This window comes from Dermochelys coriacea, chromosome 4 (genome assembly GCF_009764565.3).
Source record: "Dermochelys coriacea isolate rDerCor1 chromosome 4, rDerCor1.pri.v4, whole genome shotgun sequence".
NCBI classification, from domain to species: domain Eukaryota; kingdom Metazoa; phylum Chordata; order Testudines; family Dermochelyidae; genus Dermochelys; species Dermochelys coriacea.
Window position 1 is genome coordinate 86,141,864 of NC_050071.1, and position 22,490 is coordinate 86,164,353.

Sequence of the window (22,490 nt, forward strand, 5' to 3'; positions counted from 1 at the left end):
TCTTTTAGTTAGGCTAAACAAGCCAAGCTCCTTAAGTCTCCTTTCATAAGACAAGTTTTCCATTCCTCGGATCATCCTAGTAGCCCTTCTCTGTACCTGCTCCAGTTTGAATTCATCCTTTTTAAACATGGGAGACCAGAACTGCACACAGTATTCTAGGTGAGGTCTCACCAGTGCCTTGTATAATGGTACTAAAACCTCATTATCCCTACTGGAAATACCTCTCCTGATGCATCCCAAAACCGCATTAGCTTTTTTCACAGCCATATCACATTGGCAGCTCATAGTCATCCTATGATCAACCAATACTCCAAGGTCCTTCTCCTCTTCCGTTACTTCTAATTGATGCGTCCCCAACTTGTAACTAAAATTCTTGTTATTAATCCCTAAATGCATAACCTTACACTTCTCACTATTAAATTTCATCCTATTACTATTACTCCAGTTTACAAGGTCATCCAGATCCTCCTGTATAATATCCCAATCCTTCTCCGAATTGGCAATATCTCCCAGCTTTGTATCAGCTGCAAACTTTATTAGCACACTCCCACTTTTTGTGCCAAGGTCAGTAATAAAAAGATTACATAAGATTGGTCCCAAAACTGATCCCTGAGGAACTCCACTGGTAACCTCCCTCCAGCCTGACAGTTCGCCTTTCAGTAGGACCCGTTGCAGTCTCCCCTTTAACCAATTCCTTATCCACCTTTTGATGTTCATATTGATCCCCATCTTCTCCAATTTAACTAATAATTCCCCATGTGGCACGGTATCAAATGCCTTACTGAAATCTAGGTAAATTAGATCCACTGCATTTCCTTTATCTAAAAAATCTGTTACTTTTTCAAAAAAGGAGATTAGGTTGGTTTGGCACGATCTACCTTTTGTAAAACCATGTTGTATTTTGTCCCATTTACCATTGACTTCAATATCCTTAACTAATTTCTCCTTCAAAAAATTTTCCAGGACCTTGTATACTACAGATGTCAAACTAACCTGCCTGTAGTTATCACTTTTTTTTTCCTTCTTAAAATAGGAACTATATTAGAAATTCTCCAATCATTCGGTACTACTCCTGAGTTTACAGATTCATTAAAAATTCTTGCTAATGGGCTTGCAATTTCAGGTGCCAATTCTTTTAATATTCTTGGATGAAGATTATCTGGGCCCCCCCGATTAGTCCCATTAAGCTGTTTGATTTCGCTTCTACCTCAGATATGGTAATATCTACCTCCATGTCTTCATTCCCATCTGTCATGCTACCATTATTCCTAAGATCCTCTTTAGTCTTATTAAAGACTGAGGCAAAGTATTTGTTTAGATATTGGGCCATGCCTAGACTATCTTTAACCTCCACTCCATCCTCAGTCTTTAGTGGCCCCACTTCTTCTTTCTTAGTTTTCTTCTTATTTATATGGCTATAGAACCTTTTACTATTGGTTTTAATTCCCTTTGCAAGGTCCAACTCTACTCGACTTTTAGCCTGTCTCACTTGATCCCTACATGTTCTGACCTCAATTAGGTAGCTTTCCTTGCTGATCCCTCCCATCTTCCACTCCCTGTATGCTTTCTGCTTCTTTTTAATCACCTCTCTAAGATGCTTGCTCATCCAGCTTGGTCTACAACTCCTTCCTATGAATTTTTTCCCCTTTCTTGGGATACAGGCTTCTGATAACTTCTGCAGCTTTGATTTAAAGTAATCCCAGGCCTCCTCTACCTTTAGATCCATAAGTTCTTCAGTCCAATCCACTTCCCTAACTAATTTCCTTAACTTTTGAAAGTCAGCCCTTTTGAAATCAAAAACCCTAGTTGCAGATTTATTTTTGTTAATCCTTCCATTTAGTTTGAACTGAATTAGCTCATGATCACTTGAGCCAAGATTGTCCCCTACAACCATTTCTTTGATGAGGTCCTCGCTACTCACCAAATTAAATCTAAAATGGCATCCCCTCTAGTCGGTTCAGCAACTACTTGATGAAGAAATCCATCAGCTATCGCATCTAGGAAAATCTGAGCCCTATTATTATTACTAGCACTGGTCCTCCAGTCTATATCTGGGAAGTTAAAGTCTCCCATGATCACGCAATTTCCATTAGTATTTACTTTATTAAAAACGTTAAAAAGGGCTCTATCCATATCCAAATTAGATCCCAGAGGTCTATAGTACACCCCATGCACTATCGTACGAGAAGCTTTACTAGTTATCTTCCCCAATGTAATTTTTGCCCAGACGGACTCCGTCTTATCCATTGCATCGCTTCTTATTTCTTTACATTCTACCTCATCATTGATATACAATGCTACTCCACCATCTTTGCCTTTGTTTCTGTCTTTCCTAAACAGCACATACCCTTCGATACCTGTAGTCCAGTCATGACTACTATTCCACCATGTTTCTGTTATCCCTATAATAGCTGGTTTCACTTCCTGCACCAGGAGCTCTAGTTCCTCCATTTTGTTACCTAGGCTCCTCGCATTGGTGTACAAACATCTTAATTTTTGCTGTTTGGCCTCACTCACATTTTGTACCCTACTAGGCATAGTCATTCTACAGCCAGTATAACCTATTAGACTAGTATCCACACCGCCCTCGCTCCTTATATACATTCTCCTACCCACGGCTGTATCCTTTCTTACTTCGTCTTCTTCCCTCTCAATGCTAAAATCTGGCGTGGAGATTACCTGGACATTTCCCAACCATCTCCCCCTAATTCCTAGTTTAAAGCTCTCTTTATCAGTTGTGCCAGCCTTGATCCTAGAAGTCTATTTCCTTCCCTACTCAGATGAAGTCCATCCCGAGAGAACTGTCCTCTGTCTGTGAATGCCTCCCAGTGGCCATACATCCCAAAGCCCTCCTTATAGCACCACTGCCTAAGCCATCTGTTGACAGTCATAATCTTGTCACAGCTTTGTTGCCCTTCTCTAGGAACAGGCAGGATCCCGCTAAAGATCATCTGAGCCTCAATTTCCTTAAGCGTCTTCCCCAGCCTAGCATAGTCTCCCTTAATACTTTCCAGCGAGAATCTAGCCGTATCATTTGTTCCCACATGAAGGATAATTAGGGGATTCTTTCCCGCTGCCTTTAGGATCCTTTTCAACCTCAGGTCTACATCCCATATCTTAGCACCTGGAAGACAGCACACCCTTCTATTCTCTGGATCAGCTCTAGTTACAGGCCTGTCTATTCTTCTCAATGAAGAGTCCCCGATCACATAGACCTGCCTTTTCCTGGTGACAGTGCTATTCTCCAGTCTCTCCCCTGTTCCCTCTGGCTGCAAGTTCTTTCCATTCCTATTTTCCCTTATAATCCTCTTCAACCCATCCTGTATCCTCCTGGGGCTCAAATTTGATGTAGTCTCCTTTGACTCTTCCGCTTTTCCTATAGGACTAGCCTCTCTTCTCTTCTTCCTTACCCTTCCACCTTCAACAAGTACCTGCTGAGCCCCTTCTTCATTTTCCAACTCTGCAAACCTGTTCCTAAGCTCTATTTCTCCTTCACTAGCCCGTCTTTTCCTCTGCCTGGTCCTTTTAGTCACAGGCTTCCACTGACCACTTTCCTCACTCAGTCTCCCCTCAAAATTCCCCAGCCCTGCTTCCATCTGTGAGTCTGAGCTTTTCCCTTCAGATACCTCATGTCTTTGCTCCATCATCTGCTCAAACCCCTTCCTAAACTCAACGAGACTTTCCACCTGCATCTCCAAACCTCGGATCTTTTCCTCCATCAGCTCTATCAGACGGCATTTCATGCAGAAAAAATTCTTACCAGGTCCCCCCTCCAGGATCATGTACATACCACAGCTTCCACATCCAGTTATCCTCAATGTGTCTTCCACCACCTGAGTCACTCCCACAGCTGCCTCCGTATCTGTCATCGCCTTCCCACCTAAATCCTGTTAAGCTGGGAAACACAAGCCACACCAAAAAGACCACCCCCCACAGCAAAAACAAACCCCAAACAAGCACCACAATACAAACTCCCCTTTAAGTAAATTAGGTACTTAAATATGGATTTAGGCATCAGCACCGACGATAAAACATTAGTGAGTGTTTAGCACCCACTGGCAGCCAAATTCCCATCCCTCCCAGTGCCTACTGCTCACCGCGATCGGCTGTTTTGCAGCATGCAAGAGGTTCTGGGAGGGAGGGGAAGGAGTGGGAATGGGGCACACTGGGGGGAGAGGGTGGAACTGGGTGGGAAGAGGCGGGGTGGGGGTGGGCGCTTGAGGGAAGGGATTAGGTGGGGCCTGGGGCACAAAGAGGTGGGATTGGTTGGGGTTTTGGGGGGAAGGGGTCGGGCGGGGGCAAGGCCTGGGGCGGGCAGGGGCATTGAGCAGCCTGGAGGAAGCTGGCACTGTGGATTTAGGTATCTAATTTTAGGGACACCTAATTATAATTATTTGTGTATGCTTGAGGAAAAATTACAAAGATGTTCATTTGAGTATTTAACAAGTGGACAGCAGTTTGATTCCTTGTCTAGAGGAGCACACTGCTCAACTAGAACCAGTCAGTGCCAACACCTGCAGGCTGTGGAGCTCCAGGACTGCCATGCTCCAGCTCATTTCCAGGGCTGCCAAGGATGTGGCTGTGCAGGGGTCAGAACAGGACCTCAGCTACTGACTGCTCTAGATTGGTGGAGCAGCCAGAGGGAGAGAGCTAGCTGGCTGCTCCGCAGCAGAGGCAGCCGGGGCTGATGGGCTCCAGGTTGGGCTGTACCAGGAGCACGCATCTGACTGAGTTGGGTGCTGCAGGGCCTGGCCTGCCTGAGGCCAGGATCTGTTATTGCTACTGCTGCCTGCTGATGCAAGAGCTGCCAAGTGTGTGCATCCTGGTAGTGCTGTTCCTCACCTCACTGGCCCTAGTGCACCAGTACCTGCAGAGCTCACTGGTCTGGGCTGAGAGCCTGGATAGCCTGGTTGGGGTGCTTACAGCTAGCATGAATAACAGCAGCACTGCAGTAAGGCCTCAGCAGCATGGGTTAGCTACTCGAGTACATACCCAGGGTTCCAGATGGGCTTGGCTGGCCCAGGCTGCCGCAGCTTCATTGCTATGTTATTCATGCAAATGCAATCTAAACAAGCTTGTCTATGTCTACACATTCCTCAGTCACATCTCTGATAACAGTGTGGACATACCCTAAGAGAAAGGCTGCGTAGGGCCTTTCTAGCGAAGACAAGTAGTTTGTGGTGCAGAATGGGGAGCCAGTGAAGGGCCTCAAATACAGCACTGATGTGACTGAGGCAACAAACCAGGAAAATGATCTTCACATCACCTTTTTGAATGGTTACCTGGGGCAAGATTGTGTTTGTCTGTAAAGAGAGCAGTTACAGTAGCTGAGACATGAAGTGGTGGGGGTGTGGATGTGAGATTTATCTCTGTAGATATTGAGGAAAGGCTAGATTTCAGGGATCTTATACAAGAAAGGGCAACAGGGTTTAGATGCAGCTTGGCTATGAGAATGTAGAGCAAGGGCCGAGTTGAAGCTGATGACCAGATTATGGATCTGTCTGACAGAGGATGTTGATGTTGTCCACAGTGCCTGAGAAAGAAGGAGGGGAAAGCGGTTTGGGTAGAAATTAGTTTATTTTTGAGCATATTTAGCTTAGACTGATGGCTCGACATTCACAAGGAGAGGTCAAAGAGACAGGCTGAGATTTTAGTTTGACAGAAGGAGACAGATGCAGAGTAGAGAAGTCTCTGTGAATCATCAGCACAGAGATGCAACATGAACTTGTGCTTGTGAATGATATTGTCCAGTGACAAGATGTTAAGTAAGAAGAGGAAGGGACCAAGGACAAAGTTTGGAAATGCTGGCCTTGGTAGCTTGTGTTTTGTTTTGTGTCATTTTCATTTTGTTTCAAATAGTCTTTGCCACAGTTCAAGCTACTGCTAACCAGGTTTAATAATCAAATAGTTAAACCTGACAGACAAGAAATCACAAGAATAGAGATAGATTTTTGCAAAATCAACATCTTAAATTTCAAGGACTTAAGTCTGTGCCATTCTATTGTTTGCATTTGATATATGCATATTTTAAGCATTTATATCACACAGATTTTTGTATATCAGAAATATGCCACTGTTATTCAAACAATTTTTCTAATTCAAATTCAAATTGGTTTTCAACTGAGATGGTTTATTCCTAGACTTAAAGATCCTTGCCCTTCACTGACCTAGTGATCTAATGATAGTGATTAATACCTTCTTAATGGAGAGCTGCATTTGATATTTTGGTAGCAGATTCTGAATGTTGCTCTTTCCACCAGAAGAAGTTGGAATTGCTCCAGAGGCAGCATTCTCATCCCCCCACCACTTATCGATCAATAGGTTAGATTTTCAAAAGAGCACAAGCTCAGATTTTCAGAAATACCCGGCACCCAAAGTTGGGGCTGGGTTTTTCAAAATGGATCAGCTTCTATTAGGCACCTAAATAAGGGCCAGATTTGCAAAAGATCTCAGCACCCACCAGGTCCTATCATGAAACTTATTGCCAGATTTTCAGTGTTTCAAAGATCATATTGAGCTTCTTTGAAAATCTGGCCTCAACTATGGATGCTTCCAAAAATTCTAGCCCATATTTGTTATTTATATATAGTAGATAACACAAGGGATCCTTAACCCAAGCAGAAAGAGTCAAGATCCCAGAATTCAGGTAGGCCAGAGACTTCTACTTAATATATGACAATTCATTTGCTTTACCATAGCTTTATTCTTCCCTTTTCTCCCAATTTTTGTTGGTCTCGTATACCCCTGGCATCTTGTCATACCATAATCAGTCAGGCTTCAGGGCAGGAACCATTTTTTCTGCATGATTATACGGTGCCTATATAATGGGGGGCCTGATCTTCAATAGGTGCCCCTAGGCACTATTGCAGTACAAAAAGCAATAATAACAGCTATATAAAATAACAAAGTTGCTTTATTCAGCTAGACACAACCAAGGTTCCTGCTTGTTTCTCCCAGCTTTTAATCCTGGGCCTTCCTGTCCAGTTCTGTGATTTGTAAACAGGGAGAGACTGTTGACGATACTGCTTAAACCAAGACCATGCAACATACTTTTTATTTAAAGGATTGAGGGAGGGAACATGACCCTAACTAGCAACTCTGTAAATATTATAGTTATGATCCACCAGAGGGTGAGCTCAGATTCACTAGTGACACCCATTCCATGCCGTAGATTTGTAGATTCCAAGACCAGAATGTAATAAGTTAGTCTGACCTCCTGTATAACTCAGGCCAGAGAACTTCTTCAAAATAATTCCTCAAACATATCTTCTAGAAAATAACATCCAATCTTGATTTAAATATTGTCAGTGATGAAGAATCCACCACAATCCTTGGTAAATTGTTCCAATAGTTAATTACTCTCACCATTAGGAATTTACACCTTATTTCCAGTCTGAATTTGTCTAGGTGCAGCTTCCAGCCTTTGGATCATATTATGCCTTTCTTTGCTACATTGAATTATTAAATATTTGTTCCCCATGTAGGTACTTACAGACTGTAATAAGGTCACCCCTTAACCTTCTCTTTGTTAAACTAAATAGATTAAACTCTGGGAATCTAGCATTCTAGGGCATGCTTTCTAACCCTTTAATCTATCTCTTTCTTTCTTTGATTCATCACAAGCAGTACAATTTGTTTGCCTTGGCTCAGTCTCTTTATTTCTGCCTAATTCCCATCCCTCAAAGAACTGATCTTGGCTTCTAGAGATGAGGCCCACCCTAATTTTGCCACTGCAAAGAGTGAAAGCCTTTGATTGCTTCGGAAGTTGTGATTCACACCTGTGACTGCAAAACACAACTGACTTGGACAGGAGGACAATGAAAAACCATTGAGACACGGCAAGTAATTTAATTAGAAATACAGTTTTATGAGCAGTGTTAATGTGTGCTACCTCAGCTAACCTGACAACAAAGGTTTTGCAAGCTACAATAACATCTGGCACAGAATCACATGTAGGAATTATGCAGAGGCAATAAAAGACACTTAATTAGCATTGCAAATAGTGTTCCAACATTTATGAAATGTCTGCATATTTGCATACAGATACATAATTACATAATTTGCAGCTGTTGTGTTTGTTCCATAAGACCTTGCCACTTTAATAGTGGAATATGTAAAGCAGGAATTAATGTGCATTACCTTCTACTTTCTCAGCAGTCCATAAATATATGGCAAATCATGGGAACCTGGTATAGCTCTTTTATGTGGACTTCATCGTCTTATCTCAGAACGGTTTTGAAACAAAACCATATTCCATAACTTATTTAGCAGCAAAGGTCTTTTGAGAGATTTGTAAATATCATTTGTTAATGAATGCATCTCATTTATTAGCAAAGATTTTATGTTCTCCAATCACCTTTGAAATTCTTAGCTTGCAGCGTCACACCAATAAATGTCCTCATTTATCCTTCTCCAATTTTAAGGAGGGTAGGTTTGCTCTCATTGACACAGGTAAAATAAGGGCAGCTATCTTGTATGATAAATGAATGAGTATGTAAGGAGAGGAGTGGGTATACCTGACCACATAAGAGTGCTGTCTGTTGAGCATATTAGATGCAAAGTGATGAAGAGCAATTATGACACTTAAAATGAAAAATTAGACTGCATTTTATTAGACAAATTATAGTTCAATTTAATTAATCATAAATCCCTGTGCATTGAATTATGTATTTAACTGGCTTAACGAAGAAGATTCGTACAACTATATATGCTGGGACCACTTTGTATTGATAGGAAAGGACATGGAGAAGAACCATGATCTGAAATTCAGGTTCCCTCAAAATATATTTGACTTCCAGTTTTCATTGTGCTACTTTCATCCTCCTGAATACAAAATTAATGTTTGTATGGCTAAGCTTTCTAGTATTTACTAGTTCACACAATTTTTGTCTGAACTCAAAATCACACTACTGGCTGCAAATTTTATACATATGATTAATGTAAAAATATTTTCTTTGGTTTTACTTTTTAGCGTGTTTTCTTCATGCATTTAACAGTGCTTTGAATATAGTCAGTTTCACTGTTTCTTCACCATGTTCAGAGAGTTAGTTTCCCCTTTTGTTTGTATGGTTTGTTTACACAGTAACGGGAGAGAAACATGTTAGGAAAATATTATTGTAAAACCACAAAAACAGGCAGAAGGACTATTTCATTTGTATTTTTCAGTTGGCTAGATTTCAGTTTGACTCTCTCCTTAATTCTCTTTTAAGAGAGAAAATTGGTTTACAGTAATAGAGCCTAAAGAATATTTTTGTTGTTTATAAGCAGTAATGTTTTTCCATTACTTTGTCGTTTGACACATACCATTTGGATTAAAAGACAAATCTGTTTATACAACAAAAGCTATAATCAAAAATGAATATATCATTATGGTGTCTGAATATGGTGAATGAGAAATGCAAATACATTTTTTTTCTGCTAAGAAAGATTTTTTTTCCTACAGAAGTTTTCAAAAATGACTTTTGTTGAGGAGGGAAGTAGAAGAAATTGCAAGTACTAAAGGATGGGGGCTCAGTCTACAGTGCCGGACACAAAGGTACAAGGGGATGGGAAAAGTGCTTTGAAACTGCCCCCCCCCCGTTGTACACCAAGGCTTGGACTGGGCACAGTTGCAGTCCTAAATGTTTTGCAGTGCAAAGACTGCTCCAACAGTGTGCTGTTGTAAGGGCTAGTCTTCCCAGAAGAGGAGGGCTTAACACTTTTCAACCGTTGATATATGCCGAGTTGCTCATGATCAGTAATATCCAGGGAGTTTATCCAGCAGCACTAATACATTAGCTATCTTTTTGTAATCTGTTTGGACAGTCCCTTATACAATGAAGCCCTGATCTGCGACTGAAGGCCCTAGACTCTACCACAATACAAATAAGTGATAGCAAGCGAAAAGAAACTACTTGATGAATCTGTATGTGTGTGATTCTTTCCCTTTTCTTTTTTGATGTCAATCCCACAGCACTGAGAGAAGCAGGACAGACCTTTGTATTTCATGTTCTAGTCAACATGCAGGACCAGCCCATTGTCTCTTTCAGCAGGTGCCTGTGCTTCTGCTCCTGCTTTGTGGCTCTTGCATCCATAGCCACTTTAACAGCTGTGTAATATGTGCAGTCACAAAGGACATTTCCTTACACCAAAGATCCATGTACTTGTTGTCTTAATTAACCTTTGTACTGACCAGCCATAACCCCCCTGGTGAGTTCTATGAAGTAGCAGCAACAGAGTTAGAGGGGAAAAAGATAGCATGGACCTAACTGAAAAATATGGGTCAGATCTGAAGTCAGTCATTTGCAGTGCAGAACAATGCTATTGAACCTACAGATTAAGGAACCATATGAAATATTGAATATTTACCGGTTTCAGAATAGCAGTTAGTCTATCTGCAAAAAAGAAAAGGCACTTAGAGACTAACAAATTTATTCGAGCATAAGCTTTTGTGAGCTACAGCTCACTTCATCGGATGCATACAGTAGAAAATACAAAGTAGCTCACGAGAGCTTATGCTCAAATAAATTTGTTAGTCTAAGGTGGCACAAGTACTCCTGTTCTTTTTGCCAATATTTACTGTGAGGGATAAATGTCTGACTTAGGGGCAGATCTCAGTAGTTCCTAGATAATTTACCAAATGACATAACCCCAGAGGAGGATATTGTGAACCCCATTGCTATTTTGAAAGAAAAAACAGCCTTCTGATTTTTATGGGTTTTATTGCAAATTAATAAAAAGCAAATTTAAAATCAATTCACACAAAAACTGACTATAACTTTTACTAAACTAATCAATGATTACACAGCACAATTACATCAAAATCGCAATTGGCATTGAGTTATTTCAACAAATCACCACCCAAACAAACCCAACAACAACAGAGCTTGGGATGAGAGACTCAGGTCCTGCTGGAAAATGTGCAACACAGGATGGGGACGAATGGGAGGGCAAAAGATGAGATTACACTATCTGTATGCTCTCTGGTCCTGAGGTCACCCAGAGCTTGGCAGAGCTGTTTATCAGAGGTGGGTCAGGTCAGATCCTGCAGTTTACTCCAAGGCTTTTCCAATATGAATAGCACAATGTTTGTCTTCATATTTGTTGAAGATTTCAATACAAACACTTGCCTCAATGTTTGTATTTTTGTTCTTCTAACATAGCTGAGGAGACCTGACTGGCTCTTTCTAAAGCTCTAGGTCAGGTAAGAGTCTGTCGGATACATTTACGTTCCAAACTTCTTTAAATTGAAGAAAAAAGAAATTAAAAAGACAGATTGCACAGACAGCTAGATTATATCTTTGAGACACCTGCGTGTTGCAGAGAAGGCTGCACTGCAGCCACTTGCCTTCTACAGAGAAAGTGCTAAAGATGCAGCAGCCTTTAATAGGGTGCTAGAGGATGTGACCCCCTTGCATTCAATCCAGCCCAATTTTTTTAAGAACCAGATTCTGATTTCCTTACCATGCATAGCACCCTATTCCATGGGACTACTGGTGGAGTAGAGTTCTACTCAATGAGGCCCCAAAAAATAAGAGCAAAATTAGTCACATTGAATCTGTTTTATTGGCACCACTGTGCCCTGTCATACACATCATCTATTTCTCTACTACTCACTCTAAATGTAGATTCCATATATACAAATATCTGAATTCAGGTCTGCTGACAGAGGAGGGCAAAGGGGGCAATTGCCCAGGGGCCTGGGCAATTTAAAAGGGCCTGGGTGAGCCTGCTCTGCAGAAGCAGCAGGCTGGGGAAGTTGGTGGCTGTCCCATGCTGCCCTGGCAAGGTAACACCGCCTCTCTGCATCAGCACCAGGTAGGTAGGGCTCTGGGGGAAGGGACCGCTCGGTGCTCCCAAGCTTCAGGTGTTCTGCCACCTAGGACTGTGCTGGGGGGGGAAATCCCTGCTCTGAGCCAGCAGGTAGGGCAGGAGGGCAGGGCATGGGGAAGTGGGTCTCTGGGGTGAGGGGAGGTTTGTGTGTTTTGGAGTTCTATCAGTGTGGGGGAGTTATTAGGGGGTGCTGGGCAGTGCAAGTGGCGTGTGCATGCACATGAGCACTGGGGGATCTGGGTGGGGTGATGGGCAGTTGTGGTGGGGATGTGTGGCACAGCATGGGCCCACCTCTGCATGCTGTGCCTCATTGCTCCGGACAGCCCCCTCGCTCTGAGTACTGACCTCCCTGCACCATGCTCCATTACTCCCATGGGGGCCCACAAATATGTTTTGCACCAGGCCTACAAAAGGTTAATCCAGCCCTGGCTCCTAGGCATACGCAGGGTGGTACCAGTGGTGGCAAAGGCAGCTGGGCAGGCACATCCCTTTCTAGGGGGCCCATTGACTTTTCTGCCCTGGGGCCTTGAACTGCTGTCTGCAGGCCTGTGTCTGATCCACAGCCCAGTGAAGTGGGGACTTTCTACTGATTTCAGTGGGCTTTGAATCAGGTCCAAAGAGGAGGAAAGGTCTTGCTTTCTGGAGGATGAGTAAATCCCATCACAGATATTGTTACCGAAGAAGTGTTGCAAACTTACAGAACCCCTGGCTTTACCTTACTATAAGTACAGTGATCTTGATACTCAGGCTTCCTATAACGGTTCTTTATTCGCAAGTACCCTGGCCTAAAACTTACCTCACTGGTATGAAGAAAAGACTGACAGATGGTACATAGCTTTCAGACATTCTTGTGACCAGAGATGGTTTCCACATCTTTTCTGCTATAATGAATGACAAAATAGGATTTGCTTTCAACTTCCAGGAATTTAATTTCAGCAGAGTTGTGGAGAAATGTTAGAGCCAGATCTTATTCTAAACCAGTGTTTAGACATTTGTCTTAAGCAAAATTTTTTGCAATTATACTACTACTTTCTGGTTTGCGAATGATTTACAAGGTAATTAATATTTGATTTTGTGAAACACATTAACCAGATGGTACCTTGCATTGAAATTATCCTGAAAAGCTACATGTATTTGGACTGGGCAACACTATAATGAAGTACAGTCTCAAAAGAGTTTATTATTTAAATGACTCATGTATAATTATAGTATGCAGCATTGACACTAACTATGAAGGTTTCACTGCTATGCTAATTTGGAAGTGATTGATTTTAATCACCTTCAGTCATAATGATGAAAAAACAGCACATTAAAGTAAATATCCTATTTAATGTTAGAATTTTGGTCTATCATTAGTTTAACATCGGTGACATCCTGAAAATAATGATATTGAGTTGTCTCATTTACAGTAGAGTGGTGTCCAACTTGAATAATTCTGTAGGAAAGTTCAAACACTTGAGGGTAAAATCCCTGACCTATTGAAGCCAGCGATACAACTCCCTTTGAGTTCAATGGCCCAATAGCTCTGTGCTTCAGGGTTAATTGACCAGGTTTCATTACCAAGAAGAGCAGATATAGCAGTTGTAGTTTGGGGTTGTGAGGAGAATAGCAACTTTCAGATACCAAGAGAACTATACAGAACCAGGAATTTCTGCAGAGGTTTCTATTTTCATTTTGTAAAGTTACTCAGAGGATGGAAATAACTTTTGCAGAGGAACTGCACACTGGATTTAACAAAATAGGACTTAGGAGGAAGTGGTCTAACAAACCGTTGATGAACGTGGCATGACCATATATACACCTGGAAATAAGGATCTCTTTACATGCAGAATCTTTAAAGATAAACACCCAAGATTTTCCAAACTGTGAATCAAAAGTTAAGCTCCTAACTCTGTACAACTAAAGTTAGAATCATAAGAATGGGTATACTGTATCAGAAGTCCATCTAGCCCAGTATCCTGTCTTCCAACAGTGGCCAATGCCAGATGCCCCAGAGGGAATGAACAGAACAGGCAATCAAGCGATCCATCCCCTGTCACCCATTTCTGGCTTCTGGCAAACAGAGGCTAGGGACACCATCCCCACACACCCTGGCTAATAGCCATTGATGGACCTATCGTCCATGTACTTATCTAGTTCTTTTTTGAACCCTGTTATAGTCTTGGCCTTTACAACATCCTCTGACTAAGAGTTCCAGACTGACTGTGCGTTGTGTTAAAAAAAAACCTTCCTTTTGTTTGTTTTAAATCTGCTGCCTATTAATTTCATTTGGTGACCCCTAGCTCTTGTGTTATGTGAAGTAGTAAATAACACTTCCTTATTTACTTTCTCCACACCAGTCATGATTTTATAGACCTCAATCTTATCCCCACTTAGTCATCTTTTTTCAAGCTGATGAGTCCCAGTCTTATTAATCTCTCCTCATAGGGAAACCGTTCCATACCCTTAATCATTTTTGTTGCCCTTTTCTGAACCTTTTCCAATATATCTTTTTTGAGATGGGGTGACCACATCTGCAAGCAGTAGTCAAGATGTGAATGCACCATGGAGTTCTATAGAAGCAATATAATATTTTCTATCTTATCTATCCCGTTCTTAAGGATTCACAACATTGTTTGCTTTTTTGACTGCTGCTGCACATTGAGTGGATGTTTTCAGAGAACTATCCACAATGACTCCAAGTTCTCTTTCTTGATGGGGTCCAAATTAGCTGTTACCACTCATCTTATATGTATCGTTGGGATTATGTTTTCTAATGTACATTATTTTGCATCAATCAACATTGAATTTCATCTACCATTTTGTTGCACACAGTCACCTAGTTTTGAGAGATCTTTTTGTAGCTCTTCGCAGTCTGCTTGGGACTTAACTATCTTGAGTAGTTTTGTATCATCTGCAAATTATGTTCATCTATGTGTCTGATAATTTTGTTCTTTACTATAGTTTTAACCAGTTTTCCTAGTACTGAAGTCAGGCTTACCAGCCTGTAATTTCTGGGATCACCTCTGGAGTCCTTTTTTAAAAAATTGGTGTCACATTAGCTATCCTCCAGTCATCTGGTACAGAAGATGATTTAAATGATGGTTACAGCTAGCAAACAGGAGTGGCTAAAAGGGGAGTTTTGTGAGGGGGGGCTAGGTCTAAGTGTGAAGCCAAAAACATCTCCTGATAAAACAAAACAAAAGGAACAAGCTTCAGGAGTACAGAGATAATGCAGGCAGAAGTCTAGCAACAGAGTGGGGGCTATCCAGTTTATTGCACCCAATGCAACATATACGATTACCTGCCCTATGGGCAGGTAGCGCATGTGTGTATTTGGTGCAAGGAGCTCCTGGCCCTTAGAGACCGCTCTGGGCTTTGGAGACCAGAGTGGCTGAACTGGAGGAGCCAAGGGAGACAAAGAAGTATATAGATGAGACTTTCTGGGACACAGTAGTACAGTCCCACTCCTGACAGCCTCTGTGCTGTTGAGGTCTGACAGCCTCTGTGCTGTTGAGGTCTGACAGCCTCTGTGCTGTTGAGGAGGATGAAAGTCTCAGGGAAGGAGAACATCCAACTGGAACAGAGAAATGATCCCATAGTTGGGACTCTTCTTTCAGATGATATTGTGGTATCCTCTCGTTCTGAGGATACCACTCCAGGGGAGGGAACTCCAGTTATTAGGAAGAGACAGGTATTAGTAATGGGCAATTTGATCATAAGAAACAGATAGCTGGGTTTGCTATGGTGACTTGCCTGCCTAGTGCAAAGATTGCAGATCTCTTGAGACATCTAGATAGATGTATGTGTAGCGCTGGGGAGGAGCTGGTGGTTGTGATACATGTAGGTTCCAATGAATAAGGAAGGATAGGAGAGACATCCTGGAGGCCAAATTTAGGCTGCTAGGTAAGAAATTTAAGTCCAGGACCTCCATGGAAGCATTCTTTGAAATGCTTCCAGTTCCACTCGCAGGCCCACTTAGGCAGAACTGCAGGGTCTCAATGAATGGATGAGACGATGGTGTAGGGAGGAGGGGTTTAGATTAGGAACTGGGAAACTTTTGGAAAAGGGGGAACCTATACAGGAAAGATGGGCTCCAGCTAAACCAAAATGGAACCAGATTGCTGGCACTTAAAATTAAAAAGGTTGTAGAGTAGTTTTTAAACTAAGGGCTGGGAGAAAGCTGACAGATGCAGGGGAGCACATGGTTCGGTTAGGAAGATCTATTAATGGAGATTCTGTATGTCCTACTAAGGAGGAGAGAATGGAAGATAAAGTACAGGTAGGATCTGATGAGAAACAGTCAAATAAAAAAAAGTCCCATTCAATTACATCATGTAATGGCACAAAGCTAGAAAGTGACAAGTTTTTAAAGTGCTTATACACTTCTAGCATTTGTATAAATAATAATATGGGTGAACTAGAGTGCCTTTTATTAAATGAGGCTATTGATATACTAGGCATCACAGAAACTTGGTGGAATGAGGATAATCAATGGGACACAGTAATACCAGGGTACAAAATATATTGGAAGGAAAGAACAGGTTGTGCTGGTGGGGGAGTGGCCTTATAGAAGCAATAGAATCAAATGAAGTAAAAGTCTTAAATGAACTAAACTGTACCATAGAATCTCTATGGATAGTAATTCCATGCTCAAATAAGAATATAGCAGTAGGGATATATTACCAACCACCTGACCAGGATGGTGATAGTGACTGAAGTGCTCAGGGAGATTAGAGAGGCTATTTTAAAAAATAAAAAACTCAATAATGGGGGATTTCAACTATCCCCATATTGACTGGGTGCATGTCACCTCAGGATGGGATGCAGAGATAAAGTTTCTTGATTTCTTAAATGACTGCTTCTTGAAGCAGCTAGTTCTGGAACCTACAAGAGGAGAGGCAATTCTTGATTTGGTCCTAAATGGAGCACGGGATCAGGTCCAACAGTCAATATAGCTGGACCGCTTGGTAATAGTGACAATATAATTAAGTTTAAACATCCCTGTGGTGGGGAAAAACACCACAGCAGCCCAACACTAGCATTTAATTTCAGAAAAGGGAACTACACAAAAATGAGGAAGTTAAACAGAAATTAAAAAGGTACAGTGCCAAAATTGAAATCCCTGCAAGCTGCATGGAAACTTTTTAAAGACACCATAATACAGGCTCAACTTAAATGTATACCCCAAAATAAAAAAAAAAAAAAAAAAACCAGTAAGAAAACCAAAAAAGTGCTACTGTGGCTAAACAAAGTAAAAGAAGCAGTGAGGCAAAAAGGCATCCTTTAAAAAGTGGAAGTTAAATCCTAGTGAGGAAAATAGAAAGGAGCATAAACTCTGGCAAATGAAGCATAAAAATATAATTAGGAAGGCCAAAAGAGAATTTCAAGAACATCTAGCCAAAGACTCAAAAAGTAATAGCAAAAAAATGTTTAAGTACACCAGAAGCAGGAAGCCTGCTAAACAACCAGTGGGGCCACTGGACGATCAGGACGCTAAAGGAGTGCTCAAGGAAGATAAGGCCATTGCAGAGAAACTAAAATTCTTTTCATTGGTCTTCACAGCTGAGGATGTGAGGGAGATTCCCAAATCTGAGCCATCCTTTTTAGGAGACAAATCTGAGGAACTGTCCCAGATTGAGTGTCATTAGAGGAGGTTTTGGAACAAATTGATAAACTAAACAGTAATAAGTCACTAGAACCAGATGGTACTCATCCAAGAGCATGAAGGAACTCAAATGTGAAATTGCAGAACTACTAATTATTAGTCCATAACCTATCTCCGTATTTATACATCTAAATCAGGGGTTGGATTTTCAAAACTGCTGAACCTCCAGCTGTCCGCAGGGACTTCAGTGCAGAAATGCAAAAGCAATTAAATATAAATATTTGTCCCTATTAGCCAAGAAAAAACAAAAAAGAATTCCCAGAATAGTTGAAAAATCAGGCCATGGATTTAGGTATCTACACCTAGAGTCAGGAGCTTAATTTTAGGTGCAGAGTTTGGAAAATCTTCACTAACTTCTTTACATTGGAAAAATGAAATGCTGTAGAATTTAAATTCATTAACTTATTGGTGCTACATTTTCACAAATGTAGAAGAGAAGATCCCAATAACTTTTTTTTTTTTTAAAGTGTTAGTTGTAATTTTGGGAATTCAGATCATGCTCTCTCCCCATCTTAAAATATATTTTTTTTCTCTTGAGTTAAAATGGGAAGTTCTGTTTAAACTGGTCTTTAGCAAGTGTGCCAAAATTATAAACTATAAACAGAAGTTACGGTTTCATTTTCAGAAGAAGTTTCTAGCTCACAATTGTGAAGGTAACTTTGAAAATGTTAATCAAGTGCATACCAATGCGAGGGTCATCATCCCGAAGCAACTGCTCATAAAGGTGTAAACTGCCTATTCATCTCAATGGACTGTAAACTCTGAAACTAGAGCTATGCAGAGAAAGATAATTCCATTATGCAGAGGATTCTGATGTTTTGCCATTTGGTTTCATTCTGATTCAGAAGAGAGTTTTTCCTATTGACTTCAGTAGGTCTGGAATTTCACCTCTGGTCATTGAAGCACTAGCTGATCTGCTTCCTTCTTCAGTTTCATATGCAAGAGTTCAATTACACAATCATTGAATGAAATCCTGGTTCCATTAAAGTCAATGGTGTTTTCCCATTGACTTCAATGGGACCAGGATTTCGCCCTTCTTTTAAAAAAATAAATACATAAAATAAAATTCAAAGATTCAGTCTTTATTGGCCTCTGGCCAGCTAAGCAAACAAGAAGGAATTATAAAATACTGGTGTATTCCCCCTTCACCCTTGAGGAAAAGCCCTTCAACAAGGGTAATTTAGCACTGAAATTGCATTGTCTTCTTTTGGAAATCTCAGTGATCTTCACCATCTGTTTCATATGATAAAATAAAGTTGTTGATCTGATGCTGTACCTTCCATGTTTGAATGAAGGCCAGCTCTAATTTGCATCAAGCAGCAAAAACTGAGGTAATTATAAATTGTAATGAATACAAGCACATGCTTTCTCACATTTTAATGAAGCCAAGGTAGCTGCACGAGATTACAGTTCCAATCAAATTCAGGTCACGTATAGTGATTTTTTCAGACTTTCAAAACTGTAGGAACATAGCGGGCACAGTATAGTCAGAGCTCTAATGAGTTTCTCCACCACAAAGTTATCCTGTGAGCAGTACAAAGATCACACAAATGAAAACAAATACTCAATAAAGCAGATAATTGACTCCAATCCTTTTTAATGAGATGGCCCAGAACTGCTTTGCAGAAATGCCAGAGCAACTAAATATAAATATTTGTCTCTCTTAGCAAATAAAGAAAAATAACTTTTATTATATGGTTCCAGAAAACTTCTATACAGTTTTATGAGAATCTGATGCACTTTTAAAAACAAATCTGTTTTATGTTAAAGGGCTTGGTTTTTCCTCAAGTTTTATTCCAGCTTTGAGTCCCATGTTTTAACTGTCTAAAATCCATGTTGTTCCTGAGACTCCGTCTACAGCAGATTTTTACAATGAAACGGGAATGCTGGAATTTTACAGCTCAGAGCATGCTATTCTAAGAGCTTTTACCACCATTACATTAAAAGTTGTCCAAATGGGACAGCTCAGAACTTGTCATATTTTAAAACATTCTTTGTTAAAAGGCTATAAATAAATGAAAGGTGTTCAATTATTGGAGTTTCTGAAGGTTACTGATCATGAAAGGCATAGAATGGCATCCCTAGGCAACTGAAGCCCTCCATTTGGGCTTGACCTTGCAAGGTGTTGAGCACTCTGGCCCTAATCCAGTAAAGTCAATGTGACTAAAATAATGTCAAGCATGTTCTTATGTGCTTTGCTGGATCAGAGCCAGAGTGCTCAGCATCTTGAGGGATTAACGTCCACAGGACAGGAACAGCAGAGGGAGTAGCAGTTTTTGCTAAACTGCATCACATCCCTAGGCTATTGGGATTAGTTCTACGGGTAATAGGATAGGTCAATCTCTATGCCTATTTCATCCTCAGCCTTTATGCTGAGAGTGCCCATACAGGTATAAATCGGTGCCAAATGGGATGATGGTAGTTCCTGTAAGATATGGAGACTTGTCCAACAAAAACAGTATTGAGACTATGCCAATGCCATTCACCAACAAAATATGTTGAAAGTGTATGTTTCTTGAAAGGAATAAGATAAAATGTCATATGTGACTACAACAAATCATAGAATATGGAAACCCATATACATTAGATAGTTATTAGCTAACATATAAAAGTTTTCTCCCTTCTATAATTACTGACTCTGCAGTGCCCTCTGACTATACTAGCCTACTTTGGTTAACCTATCAATTCAGCAGTAGTACTTAAATGTTCAAATTAATATGAGATTAGTGAGAGTAAGGAATTGACAATGTAACTTCATCAGCTGTGATTCTCAAGGAAATTAAACAGGGTTGAATTTCAGTGGAAGTTTGGCTCCTAACTCCCTTAGGCTCCTTTGAAAATCCCAGTCATCCCAACACCCTCCTCCTCCAACTTCCTCCCATTAGTGGATCTTCTCCCCGTTAGGGAAATAAGTAGGGTCAATAGGGTTAAGCAGAGTCCTATTATGAACAAAAACTGCCATGCAAGGAAATGAGCTTAGGAAGAAATGTAGGAGAATACATGCTGATGGGTGAACTCTGAATGAACTCAAAAGGTTCAGAGGTTTGGCTAAACAGCCTAAACTTTTATGCTTACCTGAACTTTTTTCCTTCTTCCTTCCCCACTCCATCAATAGGCCCTGACTCCTTATCAAACACAATCTACTCTCCACTGACCACACTATCTACTTGGATCCATAATGTTCTCCAAACCATCATCGATGTGTCCTCTTGAAGGGAGAGTGTTAACTAAGCAGCCCACTCCCTTCTACTCTGATAGCTGCTGCTGGGGTGGGGGAGGGCACCAACTTCCCCTCTTCAGGAAGGAGTGTGATCCTTAGGAGGCAGTGTTTTCTTTCACCCCACACAATTCCAACAGGACAGAATAACCCTTCTGCTGTACCTCAGTGACCTCAGACCTTTAAGATTTAGAAGCAATATTGGGCTTCTACCAACCAGAGCACCAAATGCTCTGCTCACTTGTAAATCCTAAAGTATGCAAACTCCCATCATCCCTTCATGTCAGATCAGTGGTAGAGTAGGAAGGAAAAGATCGATCCTGCCCCACTCCTTTCTCTGACCTTCCCCACTCTACCATCTCACTGCCACTAGATTGGCACATTCAATTAATGGCACATCTTATAAAGAGAGCAGCTCAAGCTGCACAATTCTGATCCAGATGTCAAACCCTTCTCTTCACATAGTTGGGATCCATGGCTTTGATTTGGACTCATCTCCATTACTGTGATGATGTATACTACGACAGTGGGCAAAGTGTGCTAGGCACTGTAAAACACATAGAAAGACCCAGTCCCTGTCGGAAAATAGCTTGCAACTTAAAGAATCTTCCTAGAAGTGGCCAAAAGTCATACAGATGTAATTCAACTCCTTTCCACTTCTTTTCCCTTTCAGGCAGTAATCACAAATTGCCTCATGCATCATAAAAAGACAAAACTTCGTTTTCATCCATGGCAGAGAGCTTTTTCAATACAAGAAGTCCTAATAAAGTAGTTCTGCATATTTTAAAATTATGGTTAAACCCTGGGACTCAGGAGATGTGGGTTCTATTCCTGCCATACCACTGATCTGTTCTGTCACCTTGAACAAGTCACTTAAATTATGTGCCTCTGTTTCCCCATCCGAAAAGTTGGGACAATAATTCTTCCCTCCTTGGGTATTTTGTCATCTCTGGATGAAAAATACTATACAATTGCTAAACATTCTTCATTATTTTTAATTCTTTTACATTCTCTTTTTCAATATTTAATTTTGAGACAAAATTTTAGCAACTGAGTGTGCATAGAAGAAATGTTTGTTTATTTCAGTTTATAAAAGCACATTTAGGCAACTCATTCCTTGCCTTGGAAATGTGCCCAAGAAATTTAGGCTCCTAAATCCAATTCATTTCTATGTGCTAATCTGCTTGGGCACTATTGAAAATCTCACTAGGCACCTGTGTGCCTCTTTAGGGGCCTAAATACCTTTGAAAATCTGGCCCTAAATCCCTTTTGAAAAATGTGACAGGCTTTTTAGTCACTTGGGTACTTCTGAAAATTTTACCTGAAGTCAATGGTAAGGCAGTGTGGCCTATTGGATAGAGTACTGGACTGGGAATCAGGAGACCTGGATTCTATTCCTTGCTCTTCCATGGGCTTGCTGGGTGACCTTGGACAAGACATTTAGGGCCAGATCTTCTTTAAAGGTATTTAAACACCTACAGACACAGGCATTTTTGAAAATCCTACTAGGCACCTACCTACATGTTTAAGTGTCTAAATACCTTTAAAAATTTGGCCTTCAAACTGTGTCCCAGTTTCTCCTTCATCTACTAAATAGCGCAACTTTGGAGCCAAAGTCAGTCCTAACATAATGCATGGAAAGACTCCCATCCCATGAACTTCAATGTGCTTTGGATCAGAGCCTTTCATCCTGTGCAACTCTATTAACTGTAGTGAACTTTCACCAGATGTAAATCAGCTCATAGTTTTGCCTCTGTTGTAAGGAGCTGATCTGGATTCCTGTTTCACCAGACCCAACTTTCCAGAGGAAGGTTA